At 48.4% G+C, this 21,669-nt stretch overlaps 1 long non-coding RNA gene and 2 pseudogenes across 2 annotated transcripts; all 3 read left to right on the top strand.

The window, feature by feature from the left end:
- Positions 1 to 3,607: 3,607 nt before the first annotated feature.
- On the top strand, positions 3,608 to 3,726 carry LOC131275703 (5S ribosomal RNA; annotated as a pseudogene).
- Positions 3,727 to 5,189: 1,463 nt separating this feature from the next.
- On the top strand, positions 5,190 to 21,108 carry LOC131275592 (uncharacterized). Of its 2 annotated transcripts, none has more exons than XR_009183010.2 (3): positions 5,190 to 5,630; positions 16,631 to 16,755; positions 19,152 to 21,108. It is a non-coding gene; the product is annotated as an uncharacterized lncRNA (long non-coding RNA). The 2 variants fall into 2 exon arrangements; XR_009183009.2 differs by lacking the exon at positions 5,190 to 5,630 and adding an exon at positions 12,809 to 12,882 and having other exon boundaries at positions 19,152 to 20,425.
- Positions 6,233 to 6,351, top strand: LOC131275710 (5S ribosomal RNA; annotated as a pseudogene).
- Positions 21,109 to 21,669: the final 561 nt, after the last annotated feature.

Genomic DNA, 21,669 nt, shown 5'->3' with positions numbered 1-21,669 from the left:
CTATATTCCTAATCTCACACTTGGTGTATTTTCCCCCAAACCATACTATATTTTTAAAATATATTTCTGTTACAGATATTGTGAACTTGCAAAATAATTATTTTTTCTAATGCTCTTCTCAGACAGGTAGAAATCTGGTTCATGTTAACCTCCATATTTTTCTTTTTGTTCACAAAATTCCCAAGCATGTGCTTCACTGGCATTTCCTCAGCCCACAACCCTACTAGCTACCAGCACACTCAACCGCATTCTTGCTCAGCTCCTAACTATGCCAAACACATCCATACATATATGGAAAGAGCACGTCAGCCAATATGAAACTTTAAGATTCATTCTATCCCTCATGAAATTAAGATTATAAAGAAATGTGGCTGAGTTCACAGGGCATTAAAACTCTCATTCTTCACTGCTTCAGGGATCTGACCATAATGAATAAAGAGAAGGTCACTAGCCAGAAGGGAAATGAAATTTCGCATTTTAAATTTGGAAAAATAACTTATAACTCTTGAAAGAGGCGGGGCTGTTGGTAATCCGACTTCGGGTAAATTTAATAAGCCCTGTTTGCCTTGCTTTTTCTCTTATCCTGTTAGAACTTGGGACTTACTTACATGCTGAGGTATGCATGCAACAAGATTCAGAGTGAAATAAACATAAAATAGATTCCAAATTCATTTTCCAGAAAGTGGCAGGGCCAAAGATGGAACTCCCAAGGTACCTGTAAGCAGCCAAAACATTAAGAAAGAAAGAGAGAGGTCTATTCATATAAGAATAATAGACAAAGAGGACTTCAAATAATGGTTTGAATGGCAGGACCACACCACAATGGCTCTGCTTATTATACACCAATGCAATGAATATAAGACTCTCACTAAACAGAAGGGCCATTCCTCTTCCCTTGGGGAGAAGTGAGGAAAAGAAGAGAGTGACCCAAAATTTTCATATAAAACTAAGAAAGTCACAAAAATCCAATTGTCAATGGACCAAGACAGACAACCAATGTGAGACAATGAATACTCTTTTTTCCACTACCATTATATTACATGAAAAATTATATTGTAAAGAGAATATAAATTAAGGGATTTTCATGATGACTTTTTCTAATTGAACATGCAAATAGAACCATGACATCCACAATGGCCACAACCATAAACTACCTCAAATTCATCAACATGGCTCTTGCACATAGCTATTTTTTCTCACAGAATACATAAGTGACAAAGCAAAGTAACCGCTAACTCACGAGAATATTATTGTCTCAGAGCCCGGAAATGTCCATAATTGAATTTCTTTGTCATAGAAAAATTATATATCACTGCCTATTGAAGATCTCCATGATCTAAGCCTTTGATGTTAAATTAAGAAATGCGTGTACTGTGTTAAACTCAAAAAATGTCTTTTTGAAATTAAATGCACATTGTTTAAGGGAATGTGTTTTAAATTTAAAGAAATTCAAGTTAAGCGAATGTGAAAGTATATTACCATCCTGACTCTTAAGTTTGTTGTTTGATTTTTATAATTTGCTGACTCTTAAGTTGTTAGAAAACTTATTTATATAAAATAATCTTATTTTACACTCTTTCCATTCAACTAAATTATTTTAATTGAATTTCTATCTTCATTTTTTTAACAAACCAATTTTAATGAAACTCTTAAATAGAATAAATCCATTCAAAGTATACACTCAGTGGTATTTGGTGTAATCGCATAGTTGTGAATTCATTACTTCAATCATTTTTAGAGCATTTTCCTTATTACAATAATGGTAAAAATTAAAAAAAAACCAGCCAACCAAAAAAACCTCGTCTCCTCTCAATCTCTCTGTGCTTCCAATACCATACACAGCTGCTAATCTGTTTCCAGCTCTCTAGTTTATTTGAATTTATATTTTACAAAAACAGTATTATTTTGATGCCGGGTCCCACCTGCCTCAGCCCGGGTCCCACCTGGCTGAGCCCGGGTCCCGGGCCGGTGCCTTCCCCGCCGGGTCCAGCCCAACACCAGCACCCACCACCCGGGCCCACTCGGGCCCGAGCACCTTGCTCTCCCAGGCGGACACCCGCTGGTCCGCTGCCCGCGAGGCCTCTGGCCCGTGCCCCTCTGGCCACAGCTGCAGCCCTGGGCCTCCTTCCCCCGGGGGGGACGGCAGGGCCCGTGGATCTGTGCTCGGGGCACTAGGGCACACGAGGGCACGGCGAGCAGAGGCGCTGGTCCTGGCAGCCCGGCTCCGCGGCCAGTTGGGCTCGCGGCTGGGAGACCGAGGCCCAGCGATGCAGGGTGTCACTGGCGGCCGGCAGGTGTGCGGAGGCCGGGTCTCGCTAGCGGGAGACCTGAAGGAAGCGGCCTCCCGAGGGGATCTCCCCCACCGGGCGCGCGGCGCGGGTTGCAAGGGTCCCTCCCGCCGGCGGCAAGCGCCCAGGCGCCTTCTGGAAGGTCTGGCCGAGCCGGCGGCCGTGTCGCCCTCGCTTCCCGCCAGGCGCATCTGCAGGAGCTGGGCGAGCTCCGCCGTCAGCAGGCGCTGGCGACAGCGAGGCCTAGGCCGGCTGAGGCCGGACGCCTGGAGGGCCTCGGGGTGGCAGGGCAGCGGGCCTGGGGCCCAGCTCTGCGGCCCAGGGCCTCTGGGAGCAGAGGCCCGTGCCCACGGCAGCCCGGCAGGGCCCAGGCGCAGGTGCGCGGGCACCGAGGCCACGCCCACCGTCGCGGCCCCGGTGCGCTTCCGCTGCCTGCGCCTCGGGGCCTCCAGCTGCGGCTGGGCAGCCCCCGGTGCCAGGTGCAAGGGCCTGTGCTCTGGCCCCAGCTGCGCAGGCCTGCGGACAGCCTGGCCCCGATCCGGCCACCTGCCGCTTTCCGCCTGGCTCCGCAGTGGGCGTTTGCAGCCAGCGCGGCCGCCCGCATCCGACGCCGACTCGTGGCCGCCGCTCCAAGGGAGAGCGGCCGCTCCCGCGCACGGCGCGGCTGTGTGGCGTGAAGGCCGGGCGGCGTGCGGGGCGACCCCCGCCCTCCTGGTGGGCGTGGGTCCTGAGGGCGGCCCCGCCGGTCGAGGGCAGAGCCCGGCGCGGCCAGGAACACAAGGTCTGGACGCGGGGACCCGCTGCGACGGCCCAGGGCGCAGGGCCCGACCTCCGGGGGGAAGGCGTTCGGGGTGCGGGCGTGTGTGAGTGGAGGCGGGGAGGCCGCAGGCCGGGCCCTGGTTGGCCCCGCCTCCTGGGCGCGAAGGTACCGGCTCTGGGTTGCCGACTGGTGGCAGGTGCTTAGCCCGGGCGCGGGGTGCTGAGGCCGGGCCGGCGGGCGGGCAGGCAGGCGGCGCCTGCGCTCGCGCCTGAGGCGAGTCTTTGCGGGAGAGTAGGGGGCCGGCCGGGCTGGCAACGGGGGTGCGCGTGGCGGTCGGGGGTCTGCAGGGCGCCGTCCGCGGACTGAGCCGTCTGTGGCGCGGGGGCCGCGCCGTGGGCCCGAGGGCGGGGCCGAGGCCGGTGGCGTGAGGGCAGGCGAGCGGCGGGGGTCCTGGGAGCCAGTGGCGTGCGGGGGAGGTGGGGCCCGAGGCCAGGTAGGGCCAGAGCGGCGGGCGGGTGGGCAGGGCGGCGGCGTGGAGCGGGCTCTTGGGGCAGCCGGCGTCGAGGGCCATAGCACCCTGAACGCGCCCCATCTCGTCTGATCTTGGAAGCTAAGCAGGGTCGGGCCTGGTTAGTGCTTGGATGGGAGACCTCCTGGAAATACCAGGTGCTCTAAGCTTTTGCCACGTGCCGCCCCCTCCCTCTCCCTCGCGCTCCTTTTGCCGGCCCGGAGCCCGGCTCCCCGTAGCTGTCAGGGCCAGGTATGCAGGCCCCCGGCCCCCGGCCCCCGCCCCAACCCGCGCGCGCCCTTCCCTGGCGGCGCAGCCGCGCAGGCAGCAACGCAGTCGCCGGCCACCCAGCCCTTCCTTGGGGCTCGCAGCCCCGCACCAACCCACACCTGGCTGGGACACGCAGGGGCTCGCGCCCACGCCCACTGCGCCTGGGCCCAAGAACCCAGGCCCGCTAGACCTGTCGGCGTCCGGCGGGCCCTGCCTCCGGCCCGTGCCCTGTAACCGTGCACACCGGGCCTGCCCCTTCTCGCCTTTCCCTGCCTTGCCTGGCGCCACGCCGATGGGCCCCATGCCACAGACTTCCCGTGGCTCCTTGAGCCCAGGAGACAGGCCCCACCCAACCAGCCACCCACATCCCTGGCCCCTCGGGCAGCGGGAAAGCGGGCAGCGCTCTTCCTCGGCCAGTGCGGTTGGTACCCCTGTGCCGACCAACGGAACACGGTCCTGAGCCCGCCAAGCAGACACACAGGCGCACGCACACACGCACGCACACTGGCACGTGCGCCCGCGGCCCATCGCTCCTCCCGCACGGGGCTGGCGGCATTCAGAGCCCAAGGCGCCTGGACACACCGCCGCCGGCGGCGGAGGCAGACCGGCGGCCACCTGGCTGAGCCCGGGTCCCACCTGGCTGAGCCGGGTCCCGGGCCGGTGCCTTCCCCGCCGGGTCCAGCCCAAGCACCAGCACCCGCCACCCGGGCCCGCTAAGGCCAGAGCTCCCTGCCCTGCCCGGCGGACACCCTCCGGTGTCCTGCCCGCGAGGCCTCTGGCCCGTGCCCCTCTGGCCCCAGCAGCAGCCCGGGGCCTGGCCCGTGGGCCGGGATCTGTGCTCGGGGCACGAGGGCACACGAAGGCACGGCGAGCAGAGGCGCTGGTCCTGGCAGCCCGGCTCCGCGGCCAGTTGGGCTAGCGGCTGGGAGACCGAGGCCCAGCGATGCAGGGTGTCACTGGCGGCGGGCAGCTGTGCGGAGGCCGGGTCTCGCTAGCGGGAGACCTGAAGGAAGCGGCATCCCGAGGGAGATCTCCCCCACGGGGCGCGCGGCGCGGGTTGCAAGGGTCCCTCCCGCCGGCGGCAAGCGCCCAGGCGCCTTCTGGAAGGACTGGCCGAGCCGGCGGCCGTGTCGCCCTCGCTTCCCGCCAGGCGCATCTGCAGGAGCTGGGCGAGCTCCGCCGTCAGCAGGCGCTGGCGACAGCGAGGCCTAGACCGGCTGAGGCCGGACGCCTGGAGGGCCTCGGGGTGGCAGGGCAGCGGGCCCGGGGCCCAGCTCTGCGGCCCAGGGCCTCTGGGAGGAGAGGCCCGTGCCCACAGCAGCCCGGCAGGGCCCAGGCGCAGGTGCGCGGGCACCGAGGCCACGCCCACCGCCGCGGCCCGGGTGCGGTTCTGCTGCTTGCTCTTCCGGACCTCCTGCTGCGGCTGGGCAGCCCCCAGTGCCAGGTCCAAGGGCCTGTGCTCTGGCCCCAGCTGCGCAGGCCTGCGGACAGCCTGGCCCCGATCCGGCCACCTGCCGCTCTCCACCTGGCTCCACGGTGGGCGTTTGCAGCCAGCGCGGCCGCCCGCATCCGACGCCGGCTCGTGGCCGACGCTCCAAGGGAGAGCGGCCGCTCCCGCGCACGGCGCGGCTGTGTGGCGTGAAGGCCAGGCGGCGTGCGGGGCGACCCCCGCCCTCCGCGTGGGCATGGCTCCTGGGAGTGGCCCCGGCAGGCGAGGGCAGAGCCCCGCGCGCGGCCGGGAGCGCGAGGTCTGGATGCGAGGACCCGCTGCGACGGCCGAGGGCCCAGGGCCCGAGCTCCGGGGGTAAGGCGTGCGGGGTGGGGGCGTGTGTGTGGGGGGGGGGGGCCGGGGGCGTGCGGGCGCGTGGGCGGCAGGCCCGGACTGGGGCTGGCCCCTCCTCCTGGGCCGGGGCGGTACCGGCTCAGGGGCGCCGGCTGGGCGTGGTGGCAGGTGCTTGGCCCGGGCGCGGGGTGGTGAGGCAGGGCCGGCCGGCAGGGGGCGCCGGCGCTTGCGCCTGAGGCGGTCGCTGCGGGAGAGTCGGGGGCCGGCCGGCCTGGTACCAGGGGTGCGCGTGGCGGTCGGGGGTCCGCAGGGCGCCGTCACCAACTGAGCCGTCGGTGGCACGGGTGCCGCGCCGTGGGCCCGAGGGCGGAGCAGGGGCCGGTGACGTGTGGGCAGGCGAGCGGCGGGGTACCGGGAGCCAGTGGCGTGCGGGGGAGCTGGGGCTCGAGGCCAGGTAGTGCCAGAGCGGCGGGCGGCAGGGCGGTGGCGGAGGGCCCAAGGGTCGGCCCCGGAGGCGGCCGCCCTCAGCCTCCGGGAGCGGGGCGGGAGCGGGGCGGGAGCGGAAGGCTGGCAGCGCGGCGTCGCGCAGCGGGCTCTTGAGGCTGCTGGCAGCAGCAGCCGGCGTGGAGGGCCATAGCACCCTGAACGCGCCTGATCTCCTCTGATCTCAGAAGCTAAGCAGGGTCGGGCCTGGTTAGTGCTTGGATGGGAGATCGCCTGGGAATACCGGGTGCTGTAGGTTTTTGCCACGCGCCGCCCCTCTCCACCTCTCGCTTGCGCTCCTTTTGCCCGCCCCGAGCCCCGCTCCCCGCAGCCCTCAGGGGCAGGTATGCAGGCCCTGGGCCCCTGGCCCCCCACCCCAACCCGCGCGCGCCCTTCCCTGGCGGCGCAGCCACGCAGGCAGCGGCCACCCAGTCCTTTTTTGGAGCTCACAGCCCCGCACCAACCCACACCTGGCTGGGGCACGCAGGGGCCCGCGCCCACTGCGCCTGGGCCCAACAGCCCAGGCCCGCTAGACTTGTCGGCGTCCGGCGGGCCCTGCCTCTGGCCCGTGCCCTGGAACCGTGCACACCGGGCCTGCCCCTTCTCGCCTTTCCCTGCCTTGCCTGGCACCACGCCGATGGGCCCCATGCCACAGACTTCCTGTGGCCCCCTGAGCCCAGGCGACAGGCCCCACCCAACCAGCCGCCCACGCCCTGTGGCCTCTCGGGCAGCGGGGAAGCGGGCGGCGCTCTCCCTCGGCCAGTGCCGACCAACGGGACACGGTCCGGAGCCCGCGAAGCAGACACACAGGCGCACGCACGCACGGACACTAGCACACGTGCCCAGGGCCCATCGCTTCTCCTGCACGGGGCTGGCGGCATTCAGAGCCCAAGGCGCCTGGACACACCGCCGGCGGAGGCGGAGGCAGACCGGGGGCCACCTGGCTGAGCCCGGGACCCACTTGGCTGAGCCCGGGACCCACTTGGCTGAGCCCGGGTCCCACCTGGCTGAGCCCGGGTCCCGGGCCGGTGCCTTCCGCGCCTGGTCCAGCCGAACACCAGCACCCGCCACCCGGGCCCACTCGGGGCAGAGCTCCCTGCCCTGCACGGCTGACACCCGCCGGTCCGCTGCCCGCGAGGCCTCTGGCCCGTGCCCCTCTGGCCCCAGCAGCACCCTGGGGACTCCTTCCCCCGGGGGGGGGGGGGGACGGCAGGGCCCGTGGGCCGGGATCTGTGCTCGGTCCACGAGGGCACACGAGGGCTCGGCGAGCAGAGGCGCTGGTCTTGGCAGCCCGGCTCCGCGTCTAGTTGAGCTCGCGGCTGGGAGACTGAGGCCCAGCGTTCCAGGGTGTCACTGGCGGCGGGCAGGTGTGCGGAGGCCGGGTCTTGCTAGCGGGAGACCTGAAGGAAACCGCATCCCTAGGGAGATACTTGCTAATTAAATCCAACAACACATTAAAAAGAATTATTCATCATGACAAAGTGGACTTTATACAAGGCATCCAAGTTTGGTTCAACACAAGAAACTCAGTCAGCATAATACACTACATTAATAAACCAGAGAAGAGAAATCACGTGATCTTATCAATTGACACAGAAAAGACATTTGATAAAATGCACCATCTTTTCTTGATAAAAGTACTACAAAAATGGGTATAGAAGGAAACTTTCTAAACATGGTAAAGGCCATATATTTTCTTCAATGGTGAAAGACTGAAAACTTTCCTGCAGAGACCAGGAACAAGACAAGGATGCCCACTGTCACCACTCTTATTCAATTTAGTGCTAGAGGTTCTAGCTAGACCAATCAGCCAACAACAAGAAATAAATGGCATCAAGATCTCTATGTGGAGATGATATGCTCCTATACCTAGAAAGTCCTGAAAAACCTGTAACAAAGCTGCTAGAACTCATAAACAATTTCAGCAGAGGGGCAGGATGCAAGATTAATATGCAAAAATCCGTAGTGTTTCTATACACTAGTAATGTGCAATCAGAGAAGGAAGTCAGGAAAAAAATTCCATTTACAATAGTGACCAAGGAATCAAATATTTAGGTTAAGTTTTTAACCAAGGATATAAAGCACTTATATCTAGGAGACTACAATGCCTTGGTAAAAACAGACAAATAGACAAAACTTAAAATAATAAATTGAAGAACATTCCATGCTCATGGATTGGAAGAATAAATATTATTAAGATGTCATTTCTACCCGAATTGATACACAGATCAGTGCAATCCCAAAAAAATTGTTTAAAGAAACAGAAAATACAATTATCAAATTTATTTGGAAGAGTTAGGGGCCCCAAATAACCAGAAACATCTTAAAAATGAAGAGCAAAGTTGGAGGACTCTCACTTCTGAACTATAAATTTATTACATAGCTAAAGTAAAAAAAAAATTAGCATGGTACTGGTATAAAGATAGACACATAGACCAATGGAACAGAACTGATAGTTTAGAAACAGACCATCATATCTATGCCAAGTGGTGTTTGAAAGGCTGTCAAACCCACCCAGCCAGGGCAGAACAATTTATTCAATAAATGGTGCTGGGAGAACTGGATATCCATATCCAAAAGTAAAAAAGAGGACCCTTATCTCACACTTTATACAAAAAAATTAACTCAAAAGCTCCTAGAAGTAAATGTAGGGAAACATCTTCAAGAACTGGTGGTAGGTGGTGGATTCTTAAACCTTGCCCCAAAAGCATGAGCAATGAAAGAAAACGTGGTTAAGTGGACCTCCTCAAACAAAAATACTTCTGTGATTCTAAGGACTTCATCAAGAAAGTAAAAAGGCAGCCCATTCAATGGAAGCATTTGGAAACCACATATCTAATAAGGATTTGATTTCCATTCATATAAAGAGATTATACAACTCAACAATAAAAGAGCAAGCAATCCAATTTTTAAAATGGGCAAAAGACTTAAAAAGACATTTCTCCAAAGAGAAAATACAAATCGCCAAAAAAGCACATGAAAAAATGTTCAATATTCCTAGCTATCAGGGAAACACACATCAAAACAGCAATGAAATAACACCTCACCCTGCACAGAATGACCATTATTTAAAAAACAGAAAACAGTAAGTGCTGGAGAGCATGTGGAGAAATAGGAATACTCCTTCACTGTTGGTGGCATTGTAATATGGTGCAGCCTCTGTGGAACACAGTTTACTGGTTCCTCAGGAAGCTAAATATAGAACTGCCGAATGATCTAGCACTTCCTCCACCAGGAATATTTCCAGAAGAACTGAAAACTGTGACACAGACACCGATGTCCATAGCAGCTTTATTCACAGTTGCCCAAAGTGGTAACAACACAAGTGCCCATCAATGAAAGAATGGATAAACAAGTTTATTCCTAATTATATACATATGATAGACTACTATGCTGCTATAAGAATAAATGAAATTGGGACAGAAGTGATAACATGGATGTACCCTGAGAACATTATGCTAATTGAAATAAGCTAGGCACAAAAGGACAAATGTTGCATGGTCTCACTAACATGAACTAAATACGAAGAATAATCACACGGAGTTAAAACCTAGAGTGTAGGTTATTAGGAGATAAGAGGAAGCCTGAGAAGGTATACTGATGCTTAATATATGTAGAAGGTTTTGTTTTAATTAACTTGACTGTAAAAATGTGGAAATGGATGAAGTTGATGGTAACACATTACTGTGAGTAGAACTAATGAAGCTGTTTTTTAAGTGGGAATGTGGCTGAAAAGCATAGTCTAGGGATGTAAATGTCAATTGAAAGAAACCTAGAGAATAGTCTAGGGACTGAATGACATAGTGAACCCAGAGGTGGATGAGAATTGTGGTTAATAGTCCAAATGCAAGAATGCCCTCCTGTAAACTAGAACAAGTGTACATCACTATTGCAAGGAGGTGAGAATGTGGAGAAGCTTGGGAAAAGTACAATTAGTGTAACCTATGGACTATAGTTAACAGCGATACTGTAAAACTCTCGCGTCATGCCAAAGATGTACTGTGTTAATAATAGGAGAGATGGAAAAAGTATGCCAAATATGTGCTATGGATCATAGTTAGTCTTAATAGTCTGATAATATCTCAAAATCTGTAACAAATGTTCCACATCAATGTAGTGTATTGGGGGAGGGGTGTTGTATGGGAATTCCACACATGTGCATGATTGTTTTATAAGTTCAAAACTTCCTTAAAAAAACATATTTTGAAAAAATCAGTTATAGGTATGGTCCATGCTGGAGCAAACTTCCTTTCCTTTTGTGGATAGACCTGTGAAACCTGGAAAACAACATATTTGCTTCCAACACACAATGATGGGACTAGTCTTAGGACAGATGTTTGCATTGCAGAAGGAAGAAATTAGAAGGAAAACAGCAAGCCTGAAACATATCAGGGAAAGCTCCATTAGATCCCAAAGTCTTCGTGTCGTCTGTGGGTTGATGCTGTGTCCTCCACGCCTGCTGGAGGCAGCCTGTCATTCCAGGCACTGGGGCAGATCCACACTCTCCGCCCAGTCGAGGCCCCGGCTCTCAGAGCACGGAGGGGGAATGGGATATAATCCTCAATGCTTTTATTTAGAGATTTTGTTACATGTGAAATTTTATTGTACTTCTAGTTTTAGCTTCTTACTAGGAAAAAAACACAACAACACATTTTTAGGACAAGAAGAAGATTAAAGAATCTATAACCTACTTCCTCATTTTTCAGTGAGGATCAATTAGCTCTCCTACACCTAACTGATAGGACTTTCAGAAAGAGGGAACAAAGAGAATGGGTGTTAGGTGATTACAAGAGAAATAATACACTTTCCCAATATGTTTCTCCTCAGATTGCAAAGGTTTACGTAACTTCACACGAAGTATCTGAAACTTATTTATGAAACTTTGGAACAAATGAATGAAAAAACTTGGAAATAGAGAGATAGAAAATAAGTTTACTACAAAATTATGAGAGCAGCCATCCAAGTGGTTGGTACTAAGGCAAAGAGCCTTGTCTGCATTATTAACTCTGCATATTTTTCTGGAAACAGAATTTCCAGATCTTTGTTGCCATAGATTTAGAGTTTAAATTGACATTATAAATTTCCATAATCTGGCAAATGATGGCTAAAAAATAAAGATTTTAAATGAATGAAAACCTGGGCATCTTGATGATTCTGATAATATAAGGCAATACCATGATCTTACAAAATTCAGCAGACTATTTAAAGAGACACACATTTTAAAAGTAAAATTCAAAATAAAAATAAAAAACATGTCAAGCAAAAAAGTGATTTTTCAAGTGCATTTTTGAAGACACTCATTAACTGCTAATAAATATTCACAACAAATTTTAAAGGGCAGAAGTTAAAAAAAAACACAATTAGCCAGATGTGTTTTGAACCTAATGATTTCACTTATAAACCATACAATTAGTATCTGAATATATTAAGTAGGTACATGAATGCTTCATGCTGGTTACTAAATTGCTTTGTTTGTCAAATGGATATATTACTTTACTCAGAAATAAATTTATATAACTCAAATTAGGAAACTGTGAAAAATAATTTCAAAGACTTATTACTCAGAGTAAAAGTATGAGACTAATTAAAACTAACTCTATTCAAATGCTTTCCAAGACCTAAATGAAAGGAATAATTTCCTTGGAAAATAGAGTTTCAAAAAATCGATTACAGCACAGAGGCAAGAGTTTTAGGAAGAGAGATGAAGAGAGAAACAGATAGCCAGAGTGTCATAGATTAATTCAATACAATTTCCTATTCCTGATAAACACAAATCTCTAAACTAAAAGGGCTTAGTCTAGGCCCAGCACAGTGGACTTCAAAATGTATTAAGTTACAACTACAGGCCATGCCATTTCTGTGGAGGAGAAATGTCCCCATATATACACCACATGTATAATATAGATACATATGTCTTTATATGTAATGATGTGTGTATATATGTGTGCATGATATAAATATATATTACATATATATACACACACATATGTAATGGTATGATCATGAGTTGAGTACTGAATTAGAGCGAAGGAATGAATATTTGTCCTGAAAAACAGATCAAGAAAAATGGAGGATCTATGGATTTTTAAGTCACTGAGAACTGTCTTAACGCAGCAGAGTGGGTAGAAGGAGAAAAACCTGTATTCCTCTTGCTAATTCTTAAACTGAGTCAAGGAAGAGTGATAAAGAAGTATACCTGCTGTCATCAGTAAACAGGAGGGCTGCAACTGGTTCATACTAGTTAAGGAGACACAAATTTTAGCACCTCTTCCTAACCTAGCATTCAGGGACATCATAGTAATGCTTGAAATTGACCTTGGAAGAAGTATTTTTTAGATAGAGCTTGGCAGAAACTATAAATGAAGTCTTGATTATTTACTTATTTTTTTTCTACCACGCAGGCATTTAAACATTCATCAGCATACCACTTACTAACAAATTTCCATGGATTCACTAATGAACAGGGATTTCTTCAAGAGCCTCAGTGAAGCGTATTGTGCTATATCAAGGTGGTTTGGGCTGGTGTATTTCCTAGACTCCCTGTCCCTGGATGGTTCTAGATTTAAACTCAGCCCAAAGATGAACGTGCACGCTATCTGGAAGGCCGATGTGATGCATGCAGACTTCACCCCTAGAAGCCACTGTGCTCAGAGCAGCTGAAGGCCACCCCTGAGGTGCCCTTGGGTCGGCTTATCCTCATTGTCCCCCACTTCACACCTGGCTCCCCTTCTGACGCCTGGGTCAGCTGGCCAGCAGGAGCCTCAGATGCAGGGATGGTAGCGCCGTGGAGGTAGGAGGTTCCTGTGGACAAGCTCCCTCTTTGCACTTCCATCTTTGGTACTGGGTGTGTATGGCCCCTCTGATTTTTCTATAAGCTTCCCTGGTCCACCTGCACCATCACTTAGAACTGGCTCGTAGCTTTGTCTGATCCTCTCACTCCTCCCTCCAGAAACTTTCTTCTCCACCTCCTCCTTAACATTTGTGTGTGATCTGATTCCTGTAATCAATCTTGGCAACTGCAGAGGTTGTGCTCCCAGACTGAACTCTGACTAATTCAGAAACAGCATCAGGGAACAAAGATGCTCACATCACTTCTAGGTCCTGAAATACACGGGATAGGAGATTGAGAACAATTTTGTAGCAGTAATTGTTGTAAATAGGCATGCAAAGATGGATGCATTTAATTATGATAGTCACATAAAGTGCAGCATTTCTCTCCAGGGATGTGGTCCCCGATACTTTCCTCAGCAATTGCAGAACTTCCCAGCGCGCCCAGGCTCTGATGCTAAAAGCACAAACACGTGGTAGCCTCAGTGAATCAGATTGCATATCAGGTTAGTTAGAATCACATGCCACTGGTGTGCAACGAAGGCGTAGCCGCGTGTGTTACGCTTCACCTGTCCCTGGCGGAGGCTGCGGTAGTGCTCAAACCTTTCTAAGGACAGGAATCACCTGGACACTCATGGAACCATCCAGGAGCCTTCTCTAAGCCTGTCCAATCAGAACCTCCAGGGAAGGAGCCCAGACACCTGTGCTACAGGTTCATTTTGACAATAGGAAGTCTTCAGAAATTTGAGAATAGATGGTTAAGTCACAAGGTTACGCGATTTTGTAAAATTTACAAAAGGAAGCTATTTTATCCACTACCAGTAAGACGCCTGCCTCTTCCCCACGTTCATCTCAGCACACGTGTCCTGCCCTTCTAGCTAGGTGACCTGGAGGGCCGCAGGCACTTTTACCATTGAGCTGAGGGCAGGTTCACTTGCTGAATTATTTCATCTGACTTTGTAGAATATCTTCCCTTACTTCGGAGTCACTTTCCTGTACAGTTGAGTCATTCCCAGTCCTCTTGGCATTAGAAGAGCTTTTAGGAACACAAGCGCGTGGCTCGCAGCTTGCCGGGCTGCAGGACAAAGGCCGCCCGCTGGCTGCACAATGGGGCTGAAGGTTCCAGGTCACTGAGGCTGGAAGTCCAAGGCCAGGGGCTGGCCAGGCCATGCCCTGCCCAGGCGTTGCCCTCCCTGCAGTGCCAGGCCCGCGCCCTCCCCAGGCTTTTGCCCACTTCTCCTGCGTCTGCTCTGCCTGTGCTCGCTGACTTCTCGCTCCTCCCTGGAGCTTCTCTGTATCTGAATTTATCCCGCCCCTAAAACTCTCTAGGGATCTGGAGTAAGGGGTCCCATATTCCTTCGGGCAACCCCTTAACTAAAGGTAGCGCCTTCAGGAGGTCCTCCATGCACCTGGGTCCTGCCTGGCACGTGGATTGAGGCTGAGGACAAGTGCCCTGGGGGCTTCCTGACTCAGCCTCCTGCACCTGCCACCGGCGGATTCACGCGGGAGCGGAGGAGCCGCTGCTCAGATGCCCAGGACGCGGGCAGGTCAGTCAAGCACGGGAGAAAGGGCCGACGCCTGCGTGGACACAGGAAGAAAACGTTTATGGTCTTTCATTTACCAGCCAAACCCTAAGTAGTACATGTGTATCCAACAATTAACTAAACAGAAAATTCAGATAAAAGGAGCATTATGGAAAAAGTATAAAGATGAGTTTAAAAAAAACAATGGAAACATGGCAATATTTTGGTATAAATTTTAACCAAAATAACAGATCATACGAGTTCAGTAACACATTAAGAGAAAGAGATGAGCTTTGCCTGGTGAATAAACTCTTGATGTTTGATAAGCCAATAAATTAAGAGGATTAGAGCATACGAACCCACTGGAAATATTTTCAATCTCCTGATCATAAGAAACAAAACACTGACATTGAGCAAGATAACCTAAAGCTAAAATAGGCCAGTGCAGTGAGGACACTGACAACAAACTAGGTATTCAATATCACTTAAAAAATACTTCAGATAGCAAGCACACAAGATAATTGAAGTATTCTAAAATCTTACAGCTTATATTCAAAGCACACTTTAGAGCATCCCCCCAGTTTTACAATCCAGTAAATGTAATTCATATTCCCTGTAAGTTATGAAGAACAAAAAACAGTGCTAAGCATTTATTGATAAATAACACATTTCAGACAACAATGTTGGAGGCAAGAATTATCTTTTATTTTTCTACAAAAGATATCATAATAGTTTTGGCAAAGAGTATGCAGATGAAAATCCAGACAAATATATATGTTAGAGGTGTTGTCAGGCAATTAATTAATTTTTCCCCAGATTTGTGATGTTTTTTAATATTGCTAAATTCTATAATTTATTATAATCTCCCCTCTCATAAATAAGTATAGACTGTAAATAATTGTGCATTCATAAATGTATTCATTTTATTTTAAATAGTCATCTGTACTTCTATTAACTATAAGTCCCTAAATTTGGATTTACCTTTGCTTATAGTAGATAGTCAGTGAATATTTGAATATATACCTAATTTCCTACAAAGGATATCTTCCTTCTTAGATACAAATGAACTGCTCTCAGCTTGTGCCTGAGGCTTGGGGTAAAAGAATGGGAGAGAAATTGATGGGCATAATTTCCTTCACCATGCTTTACTGGTGGGAGCAACCTTGGTTATCTTTTTATTTTTGAGATTTTAATACATTAACAACTAGCTCTTTCCATGTTGACTTTATAAAATGAGCTTTTTTTTAAACAATAATTTCTCATTAAAAGAAGAGGACAAGGAGTGGATGTGGCTCAAGTGGTTGAGCTCCTACTCCTCACATGGGAGGTCCTAGGTGCAGTTCCTGATGCCTCCTAGAAACAAACAACAGCAACAACAACAAAACAACAAGCAAACAAATGGGAAGACCAGCTCAGGGGAGCCGATGTGGCTCAGTGGTTGAGTGCTGGCTTCCCACTTATGAGGTCCCAGGTTCAATCCTTGGCCCTGGTACCTCAAAAAAAAAAGAGAGAGAGAGAAGGACTATATATACTTTTCCAGAACGTCAAAGAGCTTAAGAAAAATATGTAGATTACCTGACATAGTAGGAAATTAATACCTGATAGTAAACCTACCTTATGGGTCTTTATTTTTGATAACTTAAAAAATGTTTCTTGAAAAATAACTTACATACCGTAAAGCACACGTATCTTAAGTGCAAAACTCGAGGAAGTTACACAGGCACACACACAACTGCCAAGGTCAGGAGACCCAACCTGCACAAGGCCTTCCCTGGCTTCCCAGTCCGTTTTCACAGGAATTGCTCACCCCCAGAGGTCGTTGCTCTTCTAACTTCTATCATAAATAAGTTTTGAGTGTGACCCCAAATTAGCCCTTTGCTGCATTTTCTTTACCTCCGGCAGGTCTACACGTTCTCTGAGGGACATATTTGCACAACTGTTTCACTAGTTTTCCAGAACCCCAATAACTAATACTTGTGTTAAATTATTAATGACACATTTTCCATTCATATCAGTTAATTAATAGTTGGTTAAAAACACCAAAAATAAAAAATAAAAAAACCCAACTTGTATAATTAAACAGGATGCTTCTCTCTGGCTCATGTCTGTGTATGACTGGCTTGTGTGTGTGTAGTGTACCTGAATGCAAGTACTGGTACACAGATATTCTAATTTTCTCTATTTCAGAGGCCTACTGAAAGGAGAAAGAAGAAATATATTTATTGGCCTGATTTATTTCTTCTCTACAACCCTCTACTAGAATAGTTACAACAGATTCCTTCAGATTGGTCCAGGAAGACTTTCTTGAAATGGTAAGTTATCGGCATAATGGTGTATTAGTCAGACGAAGGGATGCTGCTGCAAAATACCAGAAATCAGCTGGCTTTTATGAAGGGTATTTATTTGGGGTAGAAGCTTACAGTTACCAGGCCATGAAGCATAAGTTACTTCCCTTACCAAAGTCTGTCGCCAAGTGTTGGAGCAAGATGGCTGCTGACGTCTGTGAGGGTTCAGGCTTCCTGGGTTCCACGCTTTCTGGAGCTTGTTTCTCTCCAGGCTCAGCTGCCCTGCTTGCTCCACAAGGCCAGCTGTTGACTATCAGATACCGGCTCTGTCTCTCTCCCCGTGGCTCGATTCTCTCTGGGCTCAGCTGTTCTGCTCCTCTGTGTGCTTACTTCCCGGGCTCCAATATGAAAACTCCAACCTCCCTTCTCTGCGGTGCAGTTTCTCTGTGAGTTCCCATCCACCGAGGGGGCGGGGACTCAACATCTACTGAAGTGGCCCAATCAAAGGCTTAGTCATTATTTCATCAAGTAAAGTAAAACCTCCAAATCCAACACACCCTAATATATCTATACACCCAGAAGACAAGAATAGTTTACAAACACAATCCAATATTTCTTTTTGGAATTCACCAGTAATATCAAACTGCTACAAATGGGAAGAGTGAGAGAGGCAGGGGTGGGTAGAAGAGTGGTAAACACTCAAATCTAAGGAGAGAAAATATGCAGCATGCATGTAATGGAATTAACAAATCATATTAAAGATTAAGTAAACTAAGCATGTATTTGGGTACATGTGGAAGCTGGGGAATGGGAGGCAAGTGGAGAATAACAAAGACAAAGAGAATCAAGAAAGGTTATAAAGGGCAAATAGATAAACTTAGCCAGTAGGAGTCAGATTGAGGGTGAGGCATGATTTCTGTGGAAAACAAGCAGATAATGGAGGTCTTTCACTTGGTGAAAAAGACAGACCTTAGAATTTGACCCATACTTACTTCGTCGGAACTTTAAATTTGTGGTGCTTTAGCCAAATATTTAATAAGTGCCTCCTGTGGCAAAAAACTCCCTCTTTTTTTTTGTTTTTTATTTTTAGCTTTTGTCAAGTAACACTGTCAAAATCCTTTATTTTTGTTAGGTACAGCATAGCGCCATCCTTGGATTTTTGCCTTTCCCTGAAAAATGTGCATTACTAAATGCTGCCTTAGGGGCCTAGTATCTGAGTGCAATCGGCAGTAGGCAGTCCAAGGTCTCCCCTCATTTTCTCACTGACAACAGGTTTTGCAGTTACTTTGAGTCTGTAAATAAGTTTTAGGAGGAGGCTAGTTAAATGTAGATACTTCTAATTTAACAAATTGCAGTATTTAATCTATCTTTTTAAACCGAAAGTCTCCTATATTCCAGAAAGGGAGTCTCCCTTTTTTGGGGTCACTTTCTGCAGTCGGGGTCCAACTTTAACCCGAGGGACAGCACTGTGGTTAAGCTTAATTCATAACTCAGACTCTAACTGAATAAATTGCTAATTCTGTTACTTGGACAAATTACTTTACTTCTTCAATAGCCTCATTTGTAAAACAGAGATAATAGTACCACCTCTTTCAAGAACTGGTATGACTATTAACTGAGGTAATTCATGCGACACTGCAGACAATTTAGCTTTTAGGTCACTTCTGTCACTTGCCCTTTGTACATTTAGTATGAACATTCCTCCTGTTTTGTTTCCTGAAGTTTTCTTACCATTTCCCAGTATGAACCATAGATTTTAAGATTACTTAAAACCCATTGCAGGAATCCAGCCTCCTGTAAATGTAGATATACCCATCCTCCATCCTGCAAGCGAAGCTCGTATATTCATGCTCTGCTGTGAATTCTGCATTCACGCTGGCTTGCTACACTTATTTTCTTTAGCTTTCTTGGCACACAGAAAACTACAATAGCATGTTTCAGCTCAGAGATCTATGACTTCCTTCATGTCAATTTGAAAAAATTTGCACCAGTGCTGCTGAGGCTACTGCTCAGATGATTCACTAAAATGGCTAGTTTGTCACAGTTAACTTCAGGCAGCCTTAGAGCCACAGGAATACTGGCAAAATTTCAGCTTCACTCTTCAGATATTTAGACCTTGGGCAGACATATTAGCCACAATGTTTATGGAGTGTGCCTGGTTGGAAAGAAGCAACTGGTGCCATTAGCTAGACCCCTGGGAAGGGCCCTCGAGGGCTCCAGAAATGTAATACATCAACCCGCTTCTTCAGATTATGCAAATACACTTTTTGTAGAGTCCATGGGCACTCAGATTTTGAAGCAGCAGATGTTTTTGAGAGTAAGGATTACTTTATTTGCTTGTTAATAAATGTATTTACACAAATTGTACTCCTACATATTTACATAGTATTCTTTGTCATGCTTACTCCTTCCCATACCCACAGCCTCCCATGACAAGCTTCCAACATCTTCTGCGTATCTGGTGGAAAAAGGCAAAGGACAGAACTGTCAGCCACTTGTACCTTGAAGCCCTTCGACAACTCCCCACTCCGATGAGAGGGGCTGTGTCCTTCGAGAGTCCACCAGGGCCTGCAGGACTGCAGCCGGCCGCCTTCTTCTCGAGGTGCAGCCATGACGTTTCCTTCATTTCCTTCTTTCTTTTTCAGGTTTATTTTTATTTTTATTTTTTATTTTTACACTTTTTAAATTAAAGTTAATAGATCACAAAGAATGTTACATTAAAAAACATAAAACACATAAGAAGTTCCCATATACTCCTTTCCCCACCCCTACCCCATCATTTTTGTAAATTGTATTTTTTGGAAGATATATACATCACACACAGAACAATGTTACATTAAAAAATGTAACAGGTTCCCGTTACCCCCTCCCCCACCCCCTCACCGTACTCCTCCCACACCAACCAACCTCCCCCATCATTGCGGCACACTCATCGCACTCGGTGAATGCATTTTGGAGCACTGCTGCACTGCATAGATAATAGTTCACCCTGTAGTTCACACTCTCCCCCAGTACATTCAGTGGGTTAAGGCAGGATATGTAAAGTCCAGCACCTGACCCTCCAAAATCATTTACGACAACTCAAAGTCCCCAAAATGCCCCCTCATCACATCTCTTCCCTCTCCCGGCCCTTAGCACCTACTGTGGCCACTTTTTCCTCCTCAATGCTATAATTTCTTCTATTACTAGTCACAATAGTTTTATAGTAGAATATCAGTAAGTCCACTCTAACCCATATATATTTTTAAAACATTTTTAAATACTTTATTTTTTTAGAATTAAAAAAATCTTCCCTCCTTCCATGAATCCTCTGCTCAGGTTTTCTGCTGGGTCAGAACCAACCCTACCTCCCTAACCAGATGAACACCTCACCTAGTTAACTGCTGAAAACACAGAGCTATCAGCTTTTTAGTTTTTTTTTCTTAGATTCTCCCATTGGACAAGCTACTCCTTTCCTTTGGCATACGTATTTCAATCTGCAGTTATTTACGTGCACATTTATTTGCTTACTGCCTTCCCTCTTAGACCATCAGTTCTGTGACAACGGGCACAGCGGTTTGTCCAGGCTCAGCTCCTGCTCCTGCTCCTGGCACTGCACCTGCCTGGGGCACAGATGTCGGGTTGGGTCAGTGCTGGCACTGAGCCCAGGGCTCCAGGAGCCAGGGCAGTTTATCTCAAGGAACCAGGAAGGAGGGATGGCAACAAATTCAAGATCTAGAAACATCCTGCCTTCTGAAGTATGTTTTGGGAAGTAGGATGCAGGGTCACCTGTCTGCCAAAATGACCCATTAGGGATGTGGTTTTGTGAGCTAAGATTAAGAGCTGAATTTAAATGTGCTTTCAGGGAGGAGTTCACACTGATACTAAAATTCTCAGGAGGTTTCCAGCGAATGGAAGTGGCAAGCATTTAAGATCCCCTAATATCTGATCAGGTAAAAAATGGATGCGCACTTCTAGTTTGAATAAATGACTGGCGTTTCCAGGGTCTGCTCGCGTGTCCCCCTCCTGAAGCTTTGGGATTCACTGTGGTGGTAGGTGAAGAGGCTTGTGGTGGCCACAGGCAGTTCCTTTCAGTAGCAGCTGGTATAACCGTAGTGAACTGTTGGCTGATGACAGTGCTCAGGACACCATGGGGTCCTGACCTGGGGTGAGAGTGGAACGTGACACGGTCTTTTCAACGGACTTCTCCAAATATAGGTCTATGTTAGGGAACAGACGTGTTGACTCTATTTGGTCCATTGGCTACTTTGTTTACGAATTCTTTACAAATGTATGATCTAAACAACTTTGAATTCCAGTGATACAGATATTATTTAATTATTTGGATTCATATTCTCACATTTATTCACATAAGGCTATTAAAAATTTGAATACAGGGTACCTGAGGATCTACTGGTGGTGGTTTTATTACTTTTTCTTGCATTTTTTGGCTTATCATTTTCTAAAACTATAAACAATGATAACTACACTACAAACTTTTATTTTGTCATGGGCAATCGTAGGTAATTTACAGGGACACTTCATTTTATTTAATCCAGTCCATGGCTTTCGATGAATTATTAGCAGAGAATAGGTCTCTTAGGAGTATTTTTGAAATAAATAAACATGAAGATTAGCATTCTAATTCTAGGTCTGCTAGGTGTGCTCACTCTCTTTCACAACTAGTATCATCTTAAAAAACTATACAACCATGAAAAAGTTATTTTCAACTTCAAAAGGAAGGAAGTAGCTTTTATTCTTTCCTTTTAAATCTACATTTCTAGCAGTAGGTAATCCAGTAATTTTTAAAGGTAGATAAATCTGTTTTTGTGTAATCTTAGTTTTTGTGTAATCTTAGTTTTTGGAAAAGTAAATCCTGATATTAGTAGATCTATTTCAGAAAACTTGTGTTTTTATCCTCTTTTTGCCCCCTTGGAATTAGGCTGCTACATTATTTTTCAT

Source organism: Dasypus novemcinctus, chromosome 23 (genome assembly GCF_030445035.2).
Source record: "Dasypus novemcinctus isolate mDasNov1 chromosome 23, mDasNov1.1.hap2, whole genome shotgun sequence".
Lineage (NCBI taxonomy): Eukaryota > Metazoa > Chordata > Mammalia > Cingulata > Dasypodidae > Dasypus > Dasypus novemcinctus.
This window is presented reverse-complemented; position numbering and strand designations above follow the sequence as displayed.